Source organism: Schistocerca gregaria, chromosome 3 (genome assembly GCF_023897955.1).
Source record: "Schistocerca gregaria isolate iqSchGreg1 chromosome 3, iqSchGreg1.2, whole genome shotgun sequence".
Lineage (NCBI taxonomy): Eukaryota > Metazoa > Arthropoda > Insecta > Orthoptera > Acrididae > Schistocerca > Schistocerca gregaria.
Genome location: NC_064922.1, coordinates 755,785,523 through 755,811,133, shown reverse-complemented (window position 1 = coordinate 755,811,133; position 25,611 = coordinate 755,785,523).

The window sequence follows — 25,611 nt, the reverse complement described above, 5'->3', positions numbered from 1 at the left end:
CGAGTACATATGGGACATCACAGGACAACTCAGGTCAACCACAAACACCACTAACCGTCCTTGTATTGACCGGCAGATATGGAACTCCAACCCACAAAATGACATCTGACACCTGTGCAACACAATGCATGCCCGTTTGCCTGCCTGAATTCAACATTCTGATGGTTACACCGGCTAGGAATGTACCACAACTTCACGTAGGGAATGGCTTATCTCGCACTTAAATTAATCTGTGATATTGCAAAGTTAATCACTTAATATGTTACCTAGACAAATGTGTTCCCGAAGTTTCATTACACTACATTAATTATTTTTTAGTGTTGCGATTTATATACTGCTACTACAATGTATACAACTTATACCGGAGATGGATACTGCTATTGGTGTGTGATTGTCGATGAATGGATTGTTAGGCGGGGTCTCGCATTGTTAGCTGATGTACAGACTGTAATAATACTTAGAAAGTGTATTTTTGTGCAAATATACACTTTTTTTCAGAACAATGCCTATTGACATTAACAAATTAAAAGAGGATAAACTAGAGTGTCAGTGGCGTTTTTTACAGGATTCTAAGAGATATCATGTTTTGAAAGTTTCCCACACCTACTCTTGTTTGTGCCACGCTAAGATACGATTTTGTTATATTTGCTTATAGTGTGCTTGTGTGAGTACATTGCGAGTTAGTAGTCAGTTAGTGTGTGACAGTCCAATCAGTAGGTCGTGAGTAGGCAACTGGATTTCCCAATGCAGAAAAAGCCGACTAGTTCATCGAGTTTGGAGAGTGTAGGAAGAATGCAGTTCGTTCTAATACGGCGTATACGGCAAGATATCCCAAAAGACATCTTCCATCTCGGTAATTATTTATCAATCGCTTCAACCAGTTACGTGAAAGAGTGTTTAGACAGCGTAAGAGAAAGAAACAAGTGACGACAAAAATTACTTTAACTGCTGCTAATGCAGTCGATCCCCCTGTTAGCTCCCGCACAATCGCACGAGGAAGTGGCATGAGTCAGGCAAGTGTCCTATTTCTTCTCCATCAACATAGGTACCATCCCCATCACATCTCTCCCCATCAACACATACATGGAAACGATTATGAGAATCGTGTTAACTTACATGGGCATTACGACAGGATACTCAAAATGTATCATGTACCTTGTTTAGTGATGAAGCCACATTTACCAATCATGACCAGTTAAACCGATGGAACATGCACTATTGGTCTGTTAACGATCAGTGTTGGTTTCGTCAGATGGAACGTCAGCGTTCATGAGTGTAAAGGCGTGGTTTTGGATAGAGAACTATCAGCTCATATGCTCGTTTTTCATAGGCGGAATACTGAACGGGCACGAGTATCTGGTCCCCCCTGACACACCATCTTCCACGGATGCTAGGAGACGTTTCTCGGCAGACTAGGAGGAAAATGGTTCAAATGGCTCTGAGCACTATGGGACTTAACTGCTGAGGTCATCAGTCCCCTAGAACTTAGAACTACTTAAACCTAACTAACCTAAGGACATCACACACATCCATGCCCGAGGCAGGATTCGAACCTGCGACCGTAGCGGTCGCGCGGTTCCAGACTGTAGCGCCTACAACCGCTCGGCCAGACTAGGAGGAACCGGAGATAACAGCATGATGGCTGTGCACGAAGTACTACAGCCTGTCTTCGTGAATTGTTTCCAAATCGTTGGATTGGCCCGGAGACGTTCTTGGGAGTATAATGTTCAACATTTTGTGAAGAATCTGAAAGCTGCTACGTTCACTACAGGAATAATCTCCACGGTGTCTGACACTGAAACACGGAGGCTTGTTTATTTCGCTTACTTTCAGTCTATTATCTCGTCTGGTGTTATGTTCTGAGGCAACACACCAAGAATATCCTTTGCCCAGAAAGGAGCCATCAAGCAGGTTTGCTGGCTCAGTTCGCAAAATTTGTGCAGGTCGTTATTCAGGTGTCTCGGAATTCTGACTCTGCAGTCGCTGTACACAGGATCTATTGTTGACGTTTTTGGTTCATTCTAGTGAAGACTAGACAGAAAAACGATAAACACTTGGATTTCTCCTCAGTCAGTCTATAAAATAAGTCATTTGACCGTCACGTTCCCAGGGTTTGACGCCTGTAGATTTTTTTCCCTGTGGGGAAAGCTGAAAGACGCTGTCTACAAGGACATACCAACTATAACTGATGTTATACAACGACGTTTTACTGCAGCCTGCTCGGACATCTCCGTTGAAATGCTAGCACTTGCGCAGCAGTCGTTCCAAACCAGACTGGAAGCATGAATCGCGGCTGCCGGTGCCCATTTTGAATACAACCTGTGATGGTCAGTTGTCTCGATACAGATCAGAATCCTCACAACTAATGTATGCACTTGTGTTGTTCTTTAGTGTGAGCTACCACAGGTGTTGTAAATTGTCGTTGGGAAAACTTTTCAAAATACTGCAACAGACAACACTGATGTGCTAATTTACCCTACTTTTAGTTTGTTAATGTCAACAGACATTATTTCATTTAACAAAGCGAATGTTTGCGTGAAAATTACACTGAGTATTATTACAATCTGTTGATTGGCTTACAATACAAGCCCCTGACAACCAATCCATTCCGTGGAAATCGCACATCAATAGCACTTTTCATTTCCGCGATATTCGCGGAGCCGGTGGAAGTTTTAGGCGATATAGGGTGAATCAACTAAAACTTGCACCGTAAGGCGGAAATGCAAAGTGCTATTGATATGCGGTTCCCACAGAATGGATTGGGTGAGTCTTATTAACGTTAAAAACTTCAAAAGCGGCATAGATGACGCTGAGGCAAGTAACTTAATATAAAACTGTCGGGGTGCAATGCCAGGAAACACCCCAGAAGTGTACGACAAATGTTGAACATGTGACGTCACCAGATGACGTACTTCGCCACAAGGGCGTCGGTGGAGCCTGTCAGTCTGTCGCACCTGGTCATCCCAGCCCAAGCATTCGAGTCCTGCATTTTATTTACCAGCCTCGCGGTCTCAGCTAATTAACAGTACAACGGAAACCTATCATAGTACGTCACAAGTAAGTATGAACTTTCGAATTCCAATGGTACAAATAAATGACCTACGTGTTCTTTTCTTTACTAAACAAAGCCTGTAAGAAAAGGGGCAAAAACAACAAAACAAACTATGAATAGTTTTTGCTTCTTTAGCTTAGTTACAGCGAGGACAATAATTTTATAACTTTGACGTGTAAAACAGGTCACATTTACTAAAGGTGTTCGAAAACTGGCTAGCCTAGCTAATGACGAGCATGAGGATCGACAAACCCAATCGCTATAGTGCGAAGTACATCATATGGTGCCGTCACACGTGCAACATTTGTCGTCCAGTTTTGGGGCATTTCTCAACATTCGTGGTACCATGTGTCTTATACCAGATTATTTGTCTCAGCGTCATCTACATCGTTTCGGTCTTTTTTTAACATAAATAAGAATCGCCCTGTTTAATGATCACCCTACAATCACCTTGTAAGTAGGCTGTTTAGGTTTTCTTATTGGTAACGCCACATAGCGCTCTGTATGAAAAATCACTGGCGGTGCTGTGCGCAGTCTATGGCTAGTTTGCATTGTTGTCTGCCACTGTAGTGTCGGGCAGCGGCAGCTGGATGCTAACAGCGCGTAGCGTTGCGCAGTTGTAGGTGAGCCGCCAGCAGTGGTGGACGTGGGGAGAGAGATGGCGGAGTTTTGAAATTTGTAAGAATTTCTGTCATGAACTGATATATATATTATGACTATTAAGGTAAATACATTGTTTGTTCTGTATTAAAATCTTTCATTTGCTAACTATGCCTATCAGTAGTTAGTGACTTCAGTAGTTTGAATCTTTTATTTAGCTGGCAGTAGTGGCGCTCGTTGTATTACAGTAGCTTGAGTAACGAAGATTTTTGTGAGGTAAGTGATTTGTGAAACGTATAGGTTAATGTTAGTCAGGGCCATTCTTTCGTAGGGATTTTTGGAAGTCAGATTGCGTCGCGCAAAAATATTGTGTTTCAGTTTAAGCACAGTCTTGTATAATTTTTCAAAGGGGACGTTTCAACCTGCTTAATACGACATTACAGTACTTGTGTTATTCTGTTTATAATGCAAAGTTCCTTTGGACGTGCAAGCATGTCCAAAGGAACAGGCACTGCGAGGTCTACAGCCGTTATGAAATACATTGAATGCATTCGCAATTGCGAATAAAGACAATAATCAGCTGTGGAATGGAATGACGACAATGAAAATCTGTGCCGGACCACTCGCGAAAGCGGGAAATCCATTTTGGAGTCCCGGTCTCGTACAATTTTCCATCGTAGTCATTCTATTCCACAGTTGATGGTTGTTCTTATTCGCAATTGCTAACACATTCATGTATTTCATAACGGCTGTAGATGCCGCAGTGCCTGGTCCTTTGGACATGCATGCTTGTCCAAAGGAACTTAGCGTCGTAATCAGAATAACACAGCCACTGCAATATCTTATTTCTCTGCCGATACAGGGCAAGCATCAGACCTATACGGGAATATACATAATGGATGTAGGAGCACAGGTAGTAGTCGGATGGTTGACGACAAATGGAAGTTTGGGTCTGCCCTTGAGTCGTACACGGATAGCCAAATGGTCCCGGTCGGGGCACACATTTTTGCCGGCACGTTAGCTCAGCGTGTTCTGTCAGAGGGTTAGCTGCCCACTGAAAAAAAAAAAAAAAAAAACTGAGTTCACCGATCAACAATTAACTAAAACGGATGTCTTACGATGTCCGCCCAGAGCAGATATAACGAACGAAAATATTTTGTTGAGCCCAACCTACATAGGTAGGAATAATCATCAAAATAAAATAAGAGAAATCAGAGCTCGAACAGAAAGGTTTAGGTGTTCGTTTTTCCCGCGCGCTGTTCGGGAGTGGAATGGTAGTGAGACAGTATGATTGTGGTTCGATGAACCCTCTACCAAGCACTTAAATGTGAATTGCAGAGTAATCATGTAGATGTAGATGTAGATGTCTCTCGCCTTCCGATATTAACAGCACGCTCTGCGACCACGTGCATTGTTCGCATAAAATACATCTTTTTCCGTTTTCTTCGATTGTAGGTACGTACTTAGAAATTGTACAATAAAAGGAATTAAACTGTTTGTTGTCTTGATACCATATATGCAAAAATGCTCTAACATAGAACTTTTAACGATCCGCCTCGCAGCTGGAACGTCCAAGCCATGAGAAGCTGAAAACTGATCTGAACTGATCTGAACCTCCCCGAACTGAACAGAACCGATAACGGAATGTAAGCCCACTCAACGAGAAGACACGTCTGGACGTGCTGACCGACGCAGCACCCGCTGCTCAAGGCGCTCATATGTAAAACAAACAAAAATCTTAGCCAACAGACTTGCTAATATAATAGTACATTTTAGAATAATCTTTCATTTTCAAGTGTCAGCGATGAAACAGACATTGACAATCTTCCCCTAGTTTGGGGCCACAGTCGTACAGCACTGTGCAAATGAAAGTTCGGCCATTTGACTGTTAGATTGCGGACCTTCCATTTAAACAGAAATAGGTATTGTTTCTCCTGTTGCTTCTCGTCGTTGTGTGTGGTGTGCAAGACACCCCACATAAAAGGAATAGACGTAATATTTCATTAACGGTTCGAGATATCTAAACCGGGTTTTTGCATGTGATAATACATAAAGCGATATTTTTCTGTGATTGCTATGTACAAAATTTTGAAGCAGCTCTTGATTTTAAAATTGGTTAACTTTGTAGAAGAAAAGTATTGGGATGAAGTTGGTTAATGTATTTATACCCAAAAATTTCTCAAAAGTGGCCGAAAATTTATCACACACACGATCGAAGTCCGTCGGACAGCGCCATTTATATTTGACTTCTTAACAATGCAGTGAACCTTCTCCGTATTGACTTATTTTGTCTACAAATCTAGCAAATCTTTCAGGCGAAAAGTTTGAAGCAAATCTTAAGATTTGTTATATCACGGTAGTTTTCTTTTCAAGCATAGTACAGCATAGTTACTGCTTCAATATGTCGGCAGACAAAGTTTCAACTCTTAACAGTAGATCTAAACACGCCACCTTGGTATGCCAAAGATAGTTTCGATACATCAAACACATCCTTGCTCAAACTGTTGATCGATTATCAACTTTCACTATGTTTACATGGCCTTCCCAAAACCGGATTTCGCAAACCGATTTCCCAATACCGTTTCTATAATCTGTTCACCATAAGAATAAACCTGCTGTAATCATTGCACTATGTATTCTTCCGCGTTTGCTGGAACCTCATTGGATTTCCGTTTTACGTGGGACTGCAGCCAAGCTGTCTCGAGTACTGTCAAGTACGATAATAAGGGTGCGTTTTATGCTGTGTGTTATGTGCACACCAACTTAGCGATAATACGGGACAACAGCTTTACCGGCGCATTTAATTATGAAAGCACTGGCCGGTCAGCTGATACAGCTAGCCTGCAGTGACGCGGCCAGCTGCAGTTCACACGCAAAAAGAGACGACCAGAGGAGCAATACATCTTCGAATGTCATTTAATTTTTAAGCAGAATGAAATAATACTCTGCAAATCTCCCACAATACGCCCCTTAGACGAAAACTGCAACACGTTATCGTTTCTAGCTAACGTGCTATTGTAAATAAAAACAAGAATGATGAAAATTCCTGACTTAACCACAGGGTAATTTTTCTCCGTAAACTGCGTGTAACGTAAGAGAGTATTGAAGGATGTCACCGTATAGTCCAATATTGAAGCCACTGACGTTATTACTTACAGTCAGTCATCTGGTAATCTCTTAGCTCCTTTATCCGAATCCGAGAAATTCAATTGATTACGAGCCTATCAAAAACAGAATCCAAGAAGCCAACCAGGCGCAGCATTTTCCCTTCTTCTTTTATGACGAGTCGTTCTATATCCCGCCAGCGTTCGGCAGTGACGTATGAAAAAGGTGCGTGCGTTACTTCCAGTACGTCTGGCGGCTTTACTGTCTTCTTATTTGTCGGGCCAAATCCCGAAGCTTGGCTCCTGATCAGCTCTGATTGGTTCATGTTGCAATGGTACAGTGGCAAATGTAGAAATGCAGCATTTGTATGATGTGCTCGATGCTTTGGAAATGATTGCTTTTCATGTTTCTACCATACTTACCTACCTCTGTGGAATAAAACAATGGACGTAGTCCAAATAAAGAGGATTTGGCTTTTCATTTTTGCATAAAAAAATTAAATTTTTTTGTCTTCCTAATTTAAACAACTTTTCTAAACATTGATAATTAAGAATTTGTATTTGAGGTGCAAACAGGAATTTCGGGCCCAAATGTAATTAGAAAAAAGAAGACGTGCATTATTCATAAAAAATGATGATGAGTTTTATGATTACGAGATTTAGGTATTTCAAATTGAGCGAGAAAAATAAGTAATGCTTTGCAGATTTGAATTTTTGTAATTGTTCTCATTTTGTTCGATTCATTTGGTCGGTGCGGATGTCCCAGGACACCCGTTCAAGTTCAGTGTCGAGCCATTGTCTCAGTTTTTTTATTACAGAGGGCAGCTAAACCTATGACCGAACACGTAGAGCTACCGTGCCGGCCGTAAATTTATGAAAAACATTAAGAACAACCTATTTCTCGACATTTTTTAACCGTGTTCCATGCTCGTGTTTCACTAAGGAACAGAAAGCAGCCTCAGCCATTTTCATTCTGCTCATTGACAGCTTGACAATCGGAGCACAACGTTGCAGAAGCTGCGACTGTACACAATTTTTTAAATAAAAACTACGTAGCGAAAGCGTGGTTAAGAAAAACGTTGGTGACTGTTAATACATTTGAATATCTTAAAGATTCATTTCACGTAACGTTGTAATAAGATATGTCCTACATAAGTAAGGCCGGCCGCGCTGGTCTCGCGGTTCTAGGCGCGCAGTCCGGAACCGCGCGACTGCTACGGTCCTGCCTCGGACATGGATGTGTGTGATGTCCTTAGGTTAGTTAGGTTTAAGTAGTTCTAAGTTCTAGGGGACTGATGACCACAGCAGTTGAGTCCCATAGTGCTCAGAGCCATTTGAACCATTTTGAACATAAGTAGGACCTACTTCTAAAAGCGTAATAACACCAGTGTACATGTGTTACGGCTTCTGACCAATCATCGCCTTTGTTCCCCATCGATGCGCAGCTCGTCGAAATGGCGTCAACTCGAAAGACCTGCACCAGGCGAACGGTCTACCCGACGGGAGGCCCTAGCCACACGACTATATATATATATATATATATATATATATATATATATATATATATATATATATATATATATATATCGCCTTTGTGTTTCTTTTCATCAGGTTTATTTTTATGATGAACGGATTATAGTTAGTCATACAGACACTCCAAAATCGATTCAGGAAATCCGCTTCTGGTTAGCAGTTTTCCACTTCAACAATCGATTCTCGATCCCATGTAAACGCGCAACCGTTTTTGAAATGTGCTTGGGTTGTCAAGTTAGGGCTTTTTTCAGAATATTGGGCTTATATGGACAACATGATTTATTGTGCAGTGAGGGAGAAGCGGAAATATTAGGCTAAGTACGAAGCTACCTTCTTCAACAATTAAGTGAAGAGAAGTGATTGCGCTATTTCAGAAACTGAAACAGCTGTTTCCCAGACGCCATATTCAGCTGGGCTTGCAAATGAACTGCAGTCCTCAATATGTAGTCACGACAGCGAAAAACGGTTTCCGAAATTCTGTTTTCGTCTTTCAGACGATGTGTCGCATGTAAACGTAATGGGTGTGACGAAATATCACTGACAGCTGAAAATCTGTTTAGACACATATTTTATCGTGAACTCGCTGGACCGAATAAGCATGATCCACGATCTAGCGAGAGATTTTTTTATGTAGGAAGATTATGATTTAAAATCCTGTCAATTGTGAGATCATTAGAGTTGGAGCACAAGTTCGTATAAGACAACGAACGATAGGGAGGAAATTAAGCAGCCTTCTTATGAACGGGATCACAGCAGTTTTCAGCTTTATCAGTACAGGGAAGTCATGGAAAATCAAAATCTAGGGGGCTCGATGTCAGCCTGAGTTCCGTTCTTGTCTAATATAGGGCAAGAGATACATGACGAACACACAACATAACTCTGTATTCGTTAGCAGAGATTTAGTTTGTATGTTAATTTACGATTTTTTCATATGAGCAGTTGGAAATTTGCATTTTACGTAAAAGAATGTTGACGGACAGAAATAAATGTCAGTAGCAGGTTCAGTATTTATATGTTCTCTGAAACATCTCAACAGCAAAAAGAGCTGTCAAAGTTTCGCGACAATACGCGGCATCCAAGACTGTATCAAAAGAATAAAAAACGTGGACAGCAAAAGTTCCGTTAGCGGCACGCCGAACCCGTGGGGCAACAACCCAGGTAATAGAACGGCCTGGATTGTATGTAATCAGTTTCCGTTTTGCTTTTGTTGTAGCACGCCGGGGCGTTGCCTGGTGTTCCGCTTACACTCTGTCGATCTAGATCGAAATGAATGCTGGTGCGTCTAATGGCATCGACGACGTGAGAGCCATTCATTGTGAAAGTCTAAATTAGAGCAATCCGACCAGGGCTGCTCTAGTGACAAATAATTCTCTGAGAATAAGGGATATCTCTTCCTGTAACCTTATTCCGTGATTAAACAAGCGACGTCTTCGTATTAGAATAGTTCTCTTCATGAAAAATGATTGATATCGCACACAGAATAATTTACTACGAGAAATTGTCATAAAGTTTTAATTATCAGTTCGAAAAGTCAAGCTACGACCATGAAACTTACATTTTTCCCAACTATAGATGATTTGGTTGAGACCTTGCTTGTATAAGTCGACGCAAAATTTTCCATCTCGAAAACCGACTTATAGCCAGACCAGCACCCTCCGGCATGTTAATCACACGTGTGATTTAATGTCCTGTGACGCCCATAAAAGGCATCTACCCCGACGACTAATTTGACCAATGGTCGACAGCGAGTATGCTACTGATCGTTAAAACACAGATTCCAATGATTGGAAACATATTGTATAATCTAGTTAATTACTGATGTGTACTTAGTCAAGCTTGCAATTATTTATTTATTTCAATTTGATGCGAATTACACTGAAGCGTCAAAGAAACTGGTATAGGTATGCGTATTCAAATACAGAGATATGAAGGGCATATTTCAATAGTGGTACAAGTCCATTTTTGTTCATATTGAGATACACAATCCTAAAGTTAAATGAGTGATGAAAAATCGGCAGTTGAGATACCATATATATTCAAGCATATGGCTTCTTGCTAGAGATGAACCTTTCTTTCTATTTGTTTGGCTCATTAATTTCAGAAGCCTTATAGACAGATAAGTGGAGGTAATGGACTTGTACCACTATTCAAATAAGCCCTTCATATGTAAACAGGCAGAATACGGCGCTGCGGTCGGCAACACATATGTAAGACAAGTGTCTGGCCCAGTTGTTGGATCGGTTACTGCTGCTACAATGGCAGGTTATCTAGATTTCAGTGAGTTTCAACGTTGTGTTATAGTCGGCACAGGAGCGATGGGACACAGCATCTCCGAGGTAGCGGTGAAGTGGGGATTTCTCGTACGACCATTTCGCGAGTGTACCGTGAATATCAGGAATCCGATAAAAAATTAAATCTCCAACATCGCTGCGGACGGAAAAAGATCCCGCAAGAACCGGACCAAAGACGACTGAAGAGAATCGTACAACGTGACAAAAGAGCAACCCTACCGCAAACTGCTGCAGATTTCAATGCTGGGCCATCAACAAGTGTCAGCGTGAGAACCATTCAACGAAACATCATCGATATGGGCTTTGGGAGCCGAAGGTCCACTCGTGTACCCTTGATGACAGCACGACACCAAGTTGCCTGGGGCCGTCAACACCGACATTAGACTGTTGATAACTGGAAACATGTTGCCTGGTCGGACAAGTCTCGTTTCAAATTGTATCGAACGGATGGACGTGTACGGGTATGGTGACAACCTCATGAATCCATGGACCCTGTATGTCAGCAGGGGACTGTTCAACTGGTGGAGGCTCTGTAGTGGTGTGGGGCGTGTGTAGTTGGAATTATATGGGGCTCCTGATACATCTACATGCAACTGTAAGTGGTGACACGTTCGTAAGCATTGTCTGATCTCCTGCGTCCAATCATGTCCATTGTGCATTCCGACGGACTTGGGCGGTTGCGGCAGGACAATGCGACACCCCACACTTCCAGAATAGCTACAGTGTGGCTCCAGGAACACTCTTCTGAGTTTAAACACTTTCACTGGCCACTAAACTCTCCAGATATGAACATTATTGAGCAACGTCCTGTTCAAAAAAAATGGTTCAAATGACTCTGAGCACTAAGGGACTTAACTGCTGAGATCATCACTCCCCTAGATCTTAGAACTACTTAAACCTAACTAACCTAAGGACGTCACACACATCCATACCCGAGGCAGGATTAGAACCTGTGACCGCACCGGTCGCTCGATTCCAGACTGTAGCGCCTAGAACCGCTCGGCCACCCTGGCCGGCCGCGTCCTGTTCAGAAGAGATCTCCAGCCCCTCGTACTCTTGCGGATTTATGGACAGCTCCGCAGAATTCATGGTGTTAATTCTCTCCAGAACTACTTCAGATTTTAATCGAGTCCGTGCCATGTCGTGTTGCGGCACTTCTGCGTACTCGCGGTGGCTCTACATGATATTAGGCAGGCATACCAGTGTATTATTAAATGGAAATGTACGGTTGCCAGCTCGTCTCTGAGCAAAAGTTGCGAATTTTTTAAAGATTTGTTTTAAACTGACTTTACACAACAATTATTGACCTATTTTAGACGACAACCATAATTTCACATGTGGGAGCACAAATCAAATACCACGTAAATGACATGAATGGAATTTATCTGTCGCTGCATTAAACTTCAGAAACAACAAAAACCAGTACTGATTAGCTGAAAGCAACACGTAGTACGCTACAGACTCGGCAACATTACTCACAATGCTGTTAACTGTTGTAATGTTTTATGAAACAATACCTACGATTGGCCAGTATCCCATACCAAATTTTATAAATGTTAAGTTCAATTTGATTTAGCAAAATACCAGGAATCACCTTAGGCAACGCCAAAATTTCGAGAATCAGGATCACACATCGTATTTACAGAACACATAAATTATAATAACTTTTGTTAGTCATGATATATCAGTTCACTTTGCAGGTACTTTGTAGTTATTTTTAATATGCCCTAAACTTCTTTCTCAGATAATTACAGAATGCAGTGAACGTACTTCAATGAATTAGACTTCAGTTACTTATTACTGTTTCTCTTTTCATGAAGTAGAGAAATTTAAATTTTACTGACAGTGCGTTTAATTTCTTTTAGGTTACATAATATGTCTTGAAAGTTTCCCTTGATAATGATGATACAAAAAAGGATCCTGTTGTTGGTTGGTAACTTACGAAAAATTGTTGACACCAATTTATTTATGGTTTATCAGAAAACACTACAAAATTAGCAAATACTGAGTCTAGGACACTAGCAAATCTTTGACAATACTACACTGTAGTGTGCTAAAGCGGCGCAATCTGTCTTTGTGGCGAAGCAGTAGTTGGCGTGACAAAAACACTGGCCAACAGTGAAAATGTTTCGGCGATAAAAGTAACCACTCCGTACGAATTTGATGGCGTTGATAACGAGTACGGCATCAGTTTTTGAAGACTGGTTCTGGTTTCGAAGAAATACATTATCGCCTGGTATGTCCAAGTGCGAAAAATAAGGGTTAATGGCAACAGCAGTTGTCTGCTTATGTATAAACCGAGCGAGGTGGAGCAATGGTTAGCACTCTAGACTCGCATTCGGGAGGACGACGGTTCAATCCCGCGTCCGGCCATCCTGATTTAGGTTTTCCGTGATTTCCCTAAATCGCTCCAGGCAAATGCCGTGATGGTTCCTTTGAAAGGGCACGGCCGACTGCCTTCTTCGTCCTTCCCTAATCCGATGAGACCGATGACCTAGCTGTTTGGTCTCCTCCCCCAAACAACCCAACCCAACCCCTTATTTAATAATCATCCATTGCTTGGCGTTCAGCCACGACCCTATTCTTAATACTAACACTATAAAGCTGGCAAAGAAAAATCAACCACCTCATCATCCCTGGCGTAGAAAAACAACTGAAAGATTCGAAAACAAATAAATCACCAGGTCCGGATGGAATTCCAGTTCGGTTTTACAAAGAGTACTATACGGCAGAGGCCCCTTACCTGTCTTGCATTTATCGTGAATCTCTCGCTCAGCACACAGTCCCAAGCCACTGGAAAAAAGTTCAGGTGACTCTCGTATGTAAGAAGGGTACAAGAACGGACCCACAAAATTAAAGTCCAATATCCCTAACTTCGGTTTGCTGCAGAACCCTTGAACATAATCTCAGTCCGAATATTATACATTTTCTGGAGTCTGAAAAACTTATGTCCACGAATCAGCACGGTTTTAGGAAGCATCGCTCGTGCAAAACTCAGCTTGCCTTGTCCTCACATAATATACTAAGAACTATGGATGAGGGGCAACAGGTAGATTCCATATTTCTAGATTTCCGGAAAGAATTTGACACGGTGTCCCATTGCAGGCTGTTAACATAGGTATGAGCGTATGCAATAAACGTGGCTCGAAGAAACAGAACCGAGTACGTTGTCCTCGATGGCGAATGTTCGTCAGAGACAAGGGTACTTTCAAGAGTGGGCCAGGGAAGTGCGTAAGACCTGCTTTTGTTCTTTACATACGACTTGTTCTCATACATAAATGATGTGGTGGACAGGGTTTACTGTTGATGCTGTGGTGTACGCTAAGGTGTCGGGGTGACTGTAGGAAGATACACTATGTGATCAAAAGTATCCGGACACCCTCAAACACATACGTTTCTCATGTTAGGTGCATTGTGCTGCCACCTACTCCAAGTTACTCCATATCACCGACCTCAGTAGTCATTAGACATCGTGAGAGAGCAGAATGAGGCGCTCCGCGGAACTCACGAATTTCGAACGAGGTCAGGTGATTGGTGTCACTTGTGTCACACGTCTGTGCACGAGATTTCCACACCGTCTGCGATGTGATAGTGAAGTTGAACCGTGAAGGGACATATGCAGCACAAAAAGCGTTTAGGGCGACCTCGTCTGTTGACTGACGGAGACCGCCGACAGTTGAAGAAGATCGTAATGTGTAATAGGCAGACATCTATCCAGACCATCACACAGGAATTCCAAACTTCATCAGGACCACTACAAATAGGCTGGAGGTGAGAAAACTTGGATTTAATGGCCGAGCAGCTGTTCATAAGCCACACATCACGCCGGTGAATGCCAAACGACGCCTCGCGGAGCGTAAACAGTGGAAACACGTTGTGTGGAATGACGAATCACGGTACACAATGTGGCGATTCGATGGCAGGGTGTGGGTATGGAGAATGCCCGGTAAACGTCATCTGGCAGCGTGTGTAGTGCCAATAGTAAAATTCGGAGGCGGTGGTGTTATGGTGTTGAAATGTTTTTCATGGAGGGGGCTTGCACCCCTAATTGTTTTAGTGGCACTATCACAGCACAGGCCTACACTGATGTTTTAGGCACCTTCTTGCTACCAACTGTTGAGGAGCAATTCAGGGATGGCGATTGCATCTTTCAACACGATTGAGCACCTGTTGATAATGCACTGCGTATGGCGGAGTGGTTACATGACAATAACATCCCTGTAGTGGACTGCCCTGCGGAGGGTCCTGACCTGAATCCTATAGCATACTTTTCGGATGTTCTGGAACGCCGACATCGTGCCACACCTCACCGACCGACGTCGATACCTCTCCTCAATGCAGCACTCCGTGAAGAATGGGCTGCCATTCCACAAGAAACCTTCCAGCACATGACTGAACGTATGCCTGAGAGAGTGCAAGCTGTCATTAAGGCTAAGGGTGGGTCATCACAATATTAAGTACCAGCATTACCGATGGAGGGCGCCACGAGCTTGTAAGTCATTTTCAGCCTGGTGTCCGTATACATTTGATCACACAGTGTACAAGACGACCAATTTCCAGTTGGTGTTATGAGTGATAGCCAGCTCTAATTGTGGAAACATTTAAGTTAATGCGGTTCAATACGAAGAACAAACCTGTAATGTTCGGATACAGTATGAGTAGTGTCCTGCTTGGCACAGTCAAGTCTTTTAAATAACTGGGTGTTACTTTGCAAAACGATATGAAACGGAAAGAGCATGTGAAAACTGTGGTAGGGAAGCGAATGGTCGTATACGGTCTATCGGGAGAATTTTAGAAAAGAGTGGTTCAACTGTAAAAGAGACGGCATATAGGATGCTGTGCGACCTATCCTTGAGTACTGCTAGAGTGTTTGGGATCCGTACGGGGTCGGATGGAAGGAAAACATCCAAGCAATTCAGAGGCGGGCTGCTATGTTTGTCACCGGTAGGCTCGAAGAACACGCAAGTGTTACGGAGATGTTCGGGAACTCAAATGGATTTGCGAGAAACAATATTGAGAAAAGAAGCAGCATTTGAAGCTGACTGCCGAACGATTCTACTGTTGCCAGCATACATTGCGCTTAAGGACCACGAACAAAGATACGAGAAATTTGGGCTCATACTGAGGCCTACAGACAGTCGTCTTTCCCTCGCTCTCTTTGGGAATGGAAGGGGGAAAGGAAAGGCTTAGCAGCCGTACAGGGTACCCTCCGCCATGCACCGTACGGTGGCTTAGTTGGTATGTATGCACCTATAGATGTAGAAAATGAAGTTAGATAATTAGTTTGTTGTTTTACTGGATCATTTCTGTACTCCGGTACCCGTTCCTTCCCTACGTCACAGTACTATAGCACGCCGGTAGATAAATTTAAAAAAAGGCTGCTATTAATAAAGTGGAATATCGTGTAGTATTTGCTTCTGCTTTTTAAGAGGGGAACAACGGTGCAACAATCCCTGCTGAATTGGTGGCTGTGCACGGCAGCAAGGCACCATTATATCAAACAAACACACACACACACACACACACACACACACACACATACATACATAATAGTAAGATGTGCACCCGCGCCAGAATTGTGAATCAAGACTGAATTAAGAAGAACGGTGCGGCGGACATCTCTACGAAGGACTGGGAATCACAAGAAAAATAGAGTACGGGTGTTCGAAGACCGGCGAGTCACAACTGAAATGGTAAATGAGAATATTAAAATTATCCATGGATCAGTTTTCGGCATGTTGATGTTTGAACATCAGAAAGATCGCGCTAGATTCCGCGATTTATCACACCAATTCAATATGCCCGCTAAACCAAGTCAGAAGCGTAAACAGTGCAGCTGTACTGAGCCAATCCAGATGTCTTTTTAACGGCCTAAACACCATAGGGGTGTCACTATGACCGAGAATCAAATAATTAATGTAACCAGTGGAAGCCATTGTTGTAAAAGACGGAGTCCCAACTCTTGTCACGCAATTTGATGCTGGGTGTTTTTGGGGATTGCCACGTTGTGGCGCTGACATATGATGTTTGTAACGGGCAAGCCGTCACTGGGGCATAATACTGAAATATCCTACCGAGGTCACGGTAGGCTTTCGAGACAAAGTGTCATCTGAAATTGGGATATGTTAGCTCCACATATCCCCAGTCATTCCGTGCGGGCACTGCCATCATCGTTGCCAATGTCAGCGTTCCAAATTCCCCAAAAATCTAGGTGAAATTCCCCAAATGTCGGGAGAAAAATTTCCCGATTTCCCCAAATGCCCCACATAGTAGGATATTTGAGTTTATGATGTTTGAGATTATGTACATTATACCTGTTAAAGTGAAATGGATTATTTACAACATAACTGATGAGCGAATAACCATACTGTGAAGCCGATAGATTGCTAATCACACGCAGAGCAGCAGGCAAGCACGATAAAAGACTGTTCACATAATTTTTCGGTCAAAGCCTTCTTCAGAAAAGAAGCAAAGCGTGCACACACACGTATGCACACACGCACGCACACACACACACACACACGCACACACACACACACACACACACACACACACACACACACACACACACACACACACATGCCTATGATTATATACACGAAAGTCACGCACAAATGAGACCTGGCCAAAATCTTATTTAAAGAGTGTGGAAATGTGAGCACTTAGTAATTTCGGAGGGAGGAATTTAGTGCATGAGATGGTGCACTAGCAATGAGCACTGTCACGTAGCCGTGTGTTATGCTGGAAAGAGATCATTGGTACAATGTTGCTCGGATGTCGGAGCATTTGCGGCTTGGAAGGCAGTACAATAAAACAGGAGTGAATAAAAGCAAAACAGCGCCAACCATAATTCATGCACACAAAAGAAAATATTTCTTCATCGACATCTTTAACACCTCGAAGTCGTGTAATCCGACTTAAAAGGTTTAATAAAGAAATTAAACATCGTACCTATCTTACTAATCGAATATGTGTTTCGAAATCGGCTTAATGTAATGTCATATTCTATGTCAGTGATGTTGCGCTATAAACGTCTTGTTCGCTATCACGTACTACGTGCTTTCGCAACCCGCAGGAAACCGACAGTAACAACAATAAACCTCTCGCTGTCTTAATGACTAATGTACTGTCACACATTGAGACATGGTGAAGCCTGGCAGGAGTTGGAAAATAGCACGAAAACTTCCGAAAAAAATGGTTCAAATGGCTCTGAGCACTATGGCACTTAACTACTGAGGTCATCAGTCTCCTAGAACTTATAACTATTTAAACCTAAGGACATCACACACATCCATGCCCGAGACAGGATTCAAACCTGCGGCCGTAGCGGTCGCGCTGTTCCAGGCTGTAGCGCCTAGAACCGCTCGGCCACCAGGGTCGGCAAAACTTCCGAATTACCACCGACGACACCATATTAGGGTATGGGCACAGGTATCGTTAAAAAGTGAAGAAGCTATATATGAGCTGTTTAAAAGACTTCAAACTAATTTAATAAGTAACCCACCTTAGGATTAGTTTCTGCCTTTTTATCTATACCTTTTAGCAATCATTTATCCATTTTTGCACAAAATTGTTATTGTTTCCCAAGGAAAGAAAACTAACTGTAAGCAGTCGCATGTGAGCTGAAGAGTGGCGAGACAGCACTGCCCAACAAACAGAATGTAGAACGGGAAAAATGCTTTGGTCGACGCATGTTCTCAGCAGCTTTTTCTCGCATGCGCTCAGCCATTGTTATGTTCAGTCTCACTTAAGTAATATGTATACCCCGTTTAAATGATGTCGCCAACGGCCTTGCCGCATTGGTAAGACCGGCTCCCGTCAGATCACCAAAGTTAAACGCTGTCAGGCTGGGCTAGCACTTGGATGGGTGAGCATCCGGTCTGCCGAGCGCTGTTGGCAGGCGGGGTGCACTCAGCTCTTGTGAGGTAAAATGAGGAGCTGCTTGATTGAGAAGTAGCGGCTCTGGTCTCGGAAACTGACATACGGCCGGGAGATCGGGGTGCTGACCTCATGCCCCTCCATATCCGCATCCAGTGACGCCTATGGGCTCAGGATGACACGGCGGCCGGTGGGTACCTTTGGGCCTTCAGGGTCTGTTCGGCAGGAGTTTAGCTTATTTTTAGTTTATATGATCTTGCGTGAAATCTTCTCTATGAAACTCATTCTGAGCTTACGGTCTTGAAAATCATTAGAATCAATGCAGTAACAAGTTCACCAACTATCAAATTATCGATCTAACTTCTCCGATTTATTAACAAATAGTAAAGCGTTGAAATCGCCGCATATTCCCCACATAATGCCAAACCCCACAAAATCCCCAACCGAACTGAAATTTCCCACAGTTTGGGGGATTCCCCACAAATTGGCAGTTCTTCTCTCTCTCTCCCCCCCCCCCCCCCCCCCCCCTGGTCCCAACCCCCCAATAGCTTCCAATAACTTATTCCTCTCTTCTTGGATGAATGACGACGAGTTTATAACACAACAACACAAGGCCTCCTAATTATCACATTATTTACTTTTGCAGTCTAAATATCATTTTCTCTAAGTATAAATGTACGCATTTAATTGCTTTATTGTCACAGATAGATAATTGATGAGATGTATTGGTTTATGACAAACAATTTGGAAACAAGTTTATAAATGAACATAGTGCAAACGCTGCGGTGGGAATGTCATGGACCCTACATTATGTAGAATCCAAGACATTGTTAAGAGCATGGCACTAATATCGTCGGATTGGAAGCTAACAGTGGTCGAGGATGGACGAAAAGTGGCTGTGCTGGGGTGCACAAGTAACTGCATTATCGATGTGACAGCCAAAGCGTGAGAAGGCATTGTGGATTTACGAGCGGCATTTATCTGGGCCATAGGATAATGTTTAATCAAGAAGAATTGCTAATATGGTTTATGTGAAGTAGAATAACGTGTGGCCAAAATTAACACAAAATTGCTCGTTTCAGGAAGAAGAGCCTGTTCCCTAATACAGTGGATAACAAAATTTAACTTTTTTCAACTTTCGGAAGCGAAAAGTGATTGGTCGGTTGGTTGGTTGTTTGATTTGGGGGAGGATACCAAACAGAGAGGTGATCGGTCCCATCGGATTAGGGAAGGATGGGGGAGGAAATCGGCCGTGCCCTGTCAAAGGATTTAGGGAAATCGCGGAAAACCTAAATCAGGATGGCTGGGCATGGGTTTGACCCGTTGTCCTCCCGAATGCGAGTCCAGTGTAAGAACCACTGCGCAACCTCGATCGATACGAAATGTAGATTTCTTATTAAATCGATGGTGCAGAATATGAAAATAACAATAAAAATGCTGATTTGGTTCGAGTTTAAGCTTATTGTGAAGATGCGAGGTGCCGTGTCTAGCAGTGTATTTAACACTAAATTCTTCTAGAATTTTCATATGTAAATGATGCTCTAAGCCCCCCTCCCCCCCTCTCTAACTCTGACTTTTGCTGTTGCACTTGGACTAAGAAGAAACGTGAACTGACTGTAATCGACACTGCAAGTGGAGTAGAAGAGAGTTTGGCACCTGCAATAATGCAATTTGTTAGAAATCAATTAAATAAAGGAAAGTTTCGTTAACGTAGTGAGAAATGAAAGGTTTGCTCTACCGATTAACAGAATGAAAGTTCTGTCCAAAATAACAATTTGATTTATTATGACTAAACTCAAAATAATAAACAAAACACATGAAACTTTTACAATACATCTAATTGGATCATATTGGATACTCAAATAAATGCTATGAAGGTGAAGTTGTCCATAAACTAGATTGTGATATTTATGACGAAGTGGTATGTGGAGCCAATTCCTTGCAACTCAAATCTTAAGAGAAACACACAGCCAACCCAACATTAATTGCTGTTACAGTTGTGAGAACTCAGACAATGAACATCCAAGACAGAACAAAGAAATGACGAACAGGCGCGCTCTGCTGAGCTCTGATTATCACCTAGCAAAATTCCCTAAGCTGCCGGTGCTATGGACATACATTACCAAGTTGTCTTATTAACTGCAAGAACACGATCTGGCGTACCGGAAGCGATGGCTGGTTGCTTCGACGTCCCATCGTGGTGATGATAATGTCGTGAGTATAGCCCGAAACAAATTATCCTGCTCTGGTTGTTCCAGATTCAAATGGTTCAAATGGCTCTGAGCAATATGGGACCCTAGAACTTAGAACTACTAAAAACCTAACTAACCTAAGGACATCACACACACCCATGCCCGTGGCAGGATTCGAACCTGCGACCGTAGCAGCCCCACGGTTCCGGACTGCAGCGCCAGAACCGCGGGTTGTTCCAGACTAAAGACTTCCTAGCAATACAAATGCGCCTCTGAGGGAGACGAAAAGGCTTGCCACACAATCACTGACGGTACAGTGATTGATTTTAACAAGGGAAGTCATACAGTAGCTCCGATGCAGTCAACTTTAGCCAAAACTGCTCAACACAGACAACATAGACCACTTGTACGCAGAACGCTCAATTGCCAACTGTACTCGGAAACTTACGTTGAAGTCGAAACTTCAGCAACTTCGTCAAACAGTACAATTAAATAAAAGTATATTAGACAGCCAACGGAAGGCAGGTTGTCCAGAGCAGCGAGAGCTCAGTCTTGTAACCTACTCTGACTGAGAGGCGAGAGCCGACTCTCTCAAGAGCACCCTTACAAACCGAAAACAGAACATTCCCGCTCTCACGACAATGGCCGTGGTTAAACGTTCCAATCAGCAACTCGAAAACCGACGGAAAATTCCACTCTATTGCCGAAGCACTAGATAGAAATTCTGCCACCTCTCATAGCCCCTACGCCATTTTAGATAGTAATTGGTGAGCGGTTGGCTCACTTAGGAGCAAGGTAGTGAGTCAATCGCCCAATAACAATATTGCAAACTGATTCCACATGCCGTACTCTATAATAAAAATCACTGCAACTGAAAAATGCAGCTCATAGTGGGAGGTTTATTTATGATGTAGCCAACTTCACCTTCTTAATATGGAACTCTAAACTCACATCACACATCCATACCCAGTGAGCCCCTTCGAAACACCGATTCACACAGACATTCACACTCTATATATGGCCCGGGCACGTGAGCCCAGTATGGGGCAGTTTATTCTTTACAATCAGAGTTTGAGTGCTCCGCAATTAAATGCCCAAGATGTTACAACAATTTCAATCATTAAACTAACCTGAACTCAATCACACATGATAATATTTAAGTTAACAATCTCTTTGCGAGCTTTCAGAATCTAATTACAACCTCCGATTCATTCTGTCTTCCTGCAGCAAGAATAACCTTTACAAAATGTTCCCTGAACTGATGGTCCATTCACAATGACAGTGGTGGTATCTGCTTCAGTTTATGGGGACTTCAGGCACACAGTTTGCACACACACAACAATAAATACAGAATACAAAAAAACGTGGTATAGAGAACAATACGGTAATTTGTGCGCCCTAATCTATTACTTACATAAGAATTACAATGCAAAACACAAACACATACAAGGTATAACACACATTACAAAAACAACACTAGAGAAAGAAATGTAAGAAAAAAACAAGGTTCAAGGGGTGTCAAGTTGTGCTTGCACATTGCACAACGTTCACGACTGTGCTGAGAATGAGGCACTAAATCACATTGTTAGAAATATTCGAAGCACTTCACAAATTCGGTGTTTTGTCTGAGAGAGTTGGTCTGTTGAGTCATATGCATTGATGCCCGTGGTTCCATGTCTTGAGCACCAGAGGGGGCTTTTGGGATGGGGCCACAGTACTGACACACATAGGGCTAAACGTCTGGTGTTGTTGCTACGTTGTTGCAACGGCAATAAGGTGTGCTGGGGCATCTGCAGTACGCTGTTGAGATTGCAGTAAGACCCATGCATATGTTCACGGCAGTACGGTAGGAAGACATAGTGATAGGCTCTCCTCACGTCGATTAATTGTGTCTGAGGTCTACTACTTGGGATATATCACTATTCCAGATCTCTTCTCTCCCTGGACAGTACTTTACGTTCCCAATATTGCAGTTCGACGACGGATGATGGCACTTGGAGCGACTCCACAAGTGTGTGAGGTCATCCAGACAGGATCGAACCAGGAGCGACGATTGCTACAACTGCTCTCTAAGTGAGAGGAGAAGTTAGGAATGAGACAATTCATTTGTTAGAGTTTGTGGCACGATACTGCTTAGTGTATGCAGATCGGCCAATGCTAGTGAGTTGTAAAAACTCAAACAGGTGAGTATATAGCGTCCCTTTCTGTACTGAGGCACATGAGGCGCAGGTTCTGACACCGTACGTGATCTTCGTGTACTCACGACAACGTGGCCTGCCGCAGGGAATCCCTCCAAACGGCTGCCGCGTCCGGAGAGCTAGCTGGCTGGCTGTTGCGTGCTGGTCGCGTGCCAGTGTCAACGGCCAACCTCACTTTCGCTTGTTGCCCGGTAATCCCTCAGGTATACGGCTCGGTGACTGACAGCTCATAGGACCGGACGCTCCCGCGCCCTTCTCGTCATGTGGCGCGCTGATGCTCCCCTTCTTGCAGGTAGCCGATGACCTCTTGTTTCTGCTCCGGCTGGCCACTGCATTGCCATGATTCCCGTCATCTGCACAATTCTGACAAAAATCTTACGCCTAACTTTTTCCTATGACCTTCTACGTTATAATGAATTTACATAACCATACATTGATGCTCTGTCATTTCAGACATTCTTGTTTTAATTTTGTAGATATTAATCTATGGCTATCATTATAACAAAATCTTGGTGTATCTAATCTAGCCATGGAAATAATTTATCTTGATATTTGTGTAGAGACCGATCTCACTACTGTACATGAACAACTAAATGTGCGGGCCCGCAATAATATTACTATTACCTATATAGATCGACAGTAGACATGCTCAAGAATTAACTACCATTTGCCAATGATATACATTCTATGTCTTTTGAATAAATTATGTTATTATGCAGGTCGAAGTTTTACTGTGCTATAAAGAACATGAAACTACTCTACTTTAGGTCGCCCGTCGTCCCTCCATCTCGGGTCTGTGGTTTGATGACCTGAAAAATAGCATCCCAACAGGCGCGCGCCAAATACTTGTCACTTGTGGTAGAAAACCCCCACAATATTAAGGATCTAGTTATTGTTAAATCCTAAAGTTTAACTTATCCTAGAATATGGTACTCTCTCTCTCTCTCTCTCTCTCTCTCTCTTGCCTTATACAACAGTCTTACATAATTCCTGTTACGCTGAGATGTCTCGCTGCTCGCCGCTATTGCCGACAGTGATGTGCGCGCGGTACGACATGGCCTCCGAGTTCACACTACGCCTCACTGAAACTCCAGAGACTGGGTTAGCCATGGCTACACGAGACAATAAATTTACAGTTGCAACTTCTTTTTCTATGTGATGCTGTTTTTAGCGATCAAAGGGCACCTTTCCAGAGGCAATGTAATATGACCAAGCCAGGACTGGTTCCTGTTGACGATTCAGTCGCCCACCACGCGACAGCTACACGGTATGTCACGAATCTCCAAGTATAATTCCTTGGCTATTCATTTGTGACAGTCACGAGCAGCACGCTAAATCCAAATCGAGCACATTGGCATGGTAGGCTTTATGCCCGCATTTCTACCGTCTAGGGCACCATTGGAGTCAAACGCTCACAGGTTCACCCCGACTTGCAAGACAACCATGCTGGCGCATCACTGTAAAAACTGTACTGCCCATATTCATCCTCGATGTCACGCAATATACCTGAATCTTGCAGTGCACTGACGCGTGCCTGCAAGCATTGGTATGAACGTCTCACGAACTAGCTGTGGCCGCTATGGAGCGTATCACGACTTCTCAGAACGCTTCTAAGAGCACGTTCTTGTATGCGCCCGTTTGTGCGACATCTCACTTGTCATTATCCCTCAACATGGAAACCAGATAGGAAAGGACAAAAACATTGCTCATGGAAAGGTAGTGTCTCCTACTCCATCGACATTGCAAGTCGCGAACATAAACAAAACAAAAAGTTAGCAGCAGTAAATTCTTATGCGAGAAAACGCAGCGTGTTAATAGTTTAACAATCTTAATCTATTCATGCAACGATTATTGTTCCCCGAAGAAATGTTCATATATTTGCCTATTCTACTATGTACACCACTTAAACTACTATTATTCCACGAACTTCTTTGTGTGAGAGATGTGGTGGAGTCCTACGGACTAGCGCCAATCCGTCAGACTCCCCCCACCCCCCCACCCCCCCTGCTCCCCTCTGACGTGCATTAGGATTTGCAGGTCTCCTGGTTCTCCTGTTGTCCTTGGTTTCGCTCTCTCCAGTTACGGTCGCTTTGCCATTCGTTATTCCTCCTGTCCCAGATTCCTTGTCTAGATTGACCTTGTTTCCTGACCTCATGGTTTCCGTGTCTCTGGTTTCCGTGCCTCTGGTTTCCGTGTACCTGGTTCCATAACCTTGAATAGCGTAACCTTGATTTCCGCAACCCTGGTTTCCTAACTGACCGGTGCGATTATGCGATCTGTTGTCGTCTTCCCTTGCTGGCCCATGGTATTTGTTATTTTGTGCCTTCTTCCTGTGCTTTGCGTCTTGTTTATCAAAGACTACTTCGAGTTCGCGCAATAGACTCTTGAATGCATCTACACTCCTGGAAATGGAAAAAAGAACACATTGACACCGGTCTGTCAGACCCACCATACTTGCTCCGGACACTGCGAGAGGGCTGTACAAGCAATGATCACACGCACGGCACAGCGGACACACCAGGAACCGCGGTGTTGGCCGTCGAATGGCGCTAGCTGCGCAGCATTTGTGCACCGCCGCCGTCAGTGTCAGCCAGTTTGCCGTGGCATACGGAGCTCCATCGCAGTCTTTAACACTGGTAGCATGCCGCGACAGCGTGGACGTGAACCGTATGTGCAGTTGACGGACTTTGAGCGAGGGCGTATAGTGGGCATGCGGGAGGTCGGGTGGACGTACCGCCGAATTGCTCAACACGTGGGGCGTGA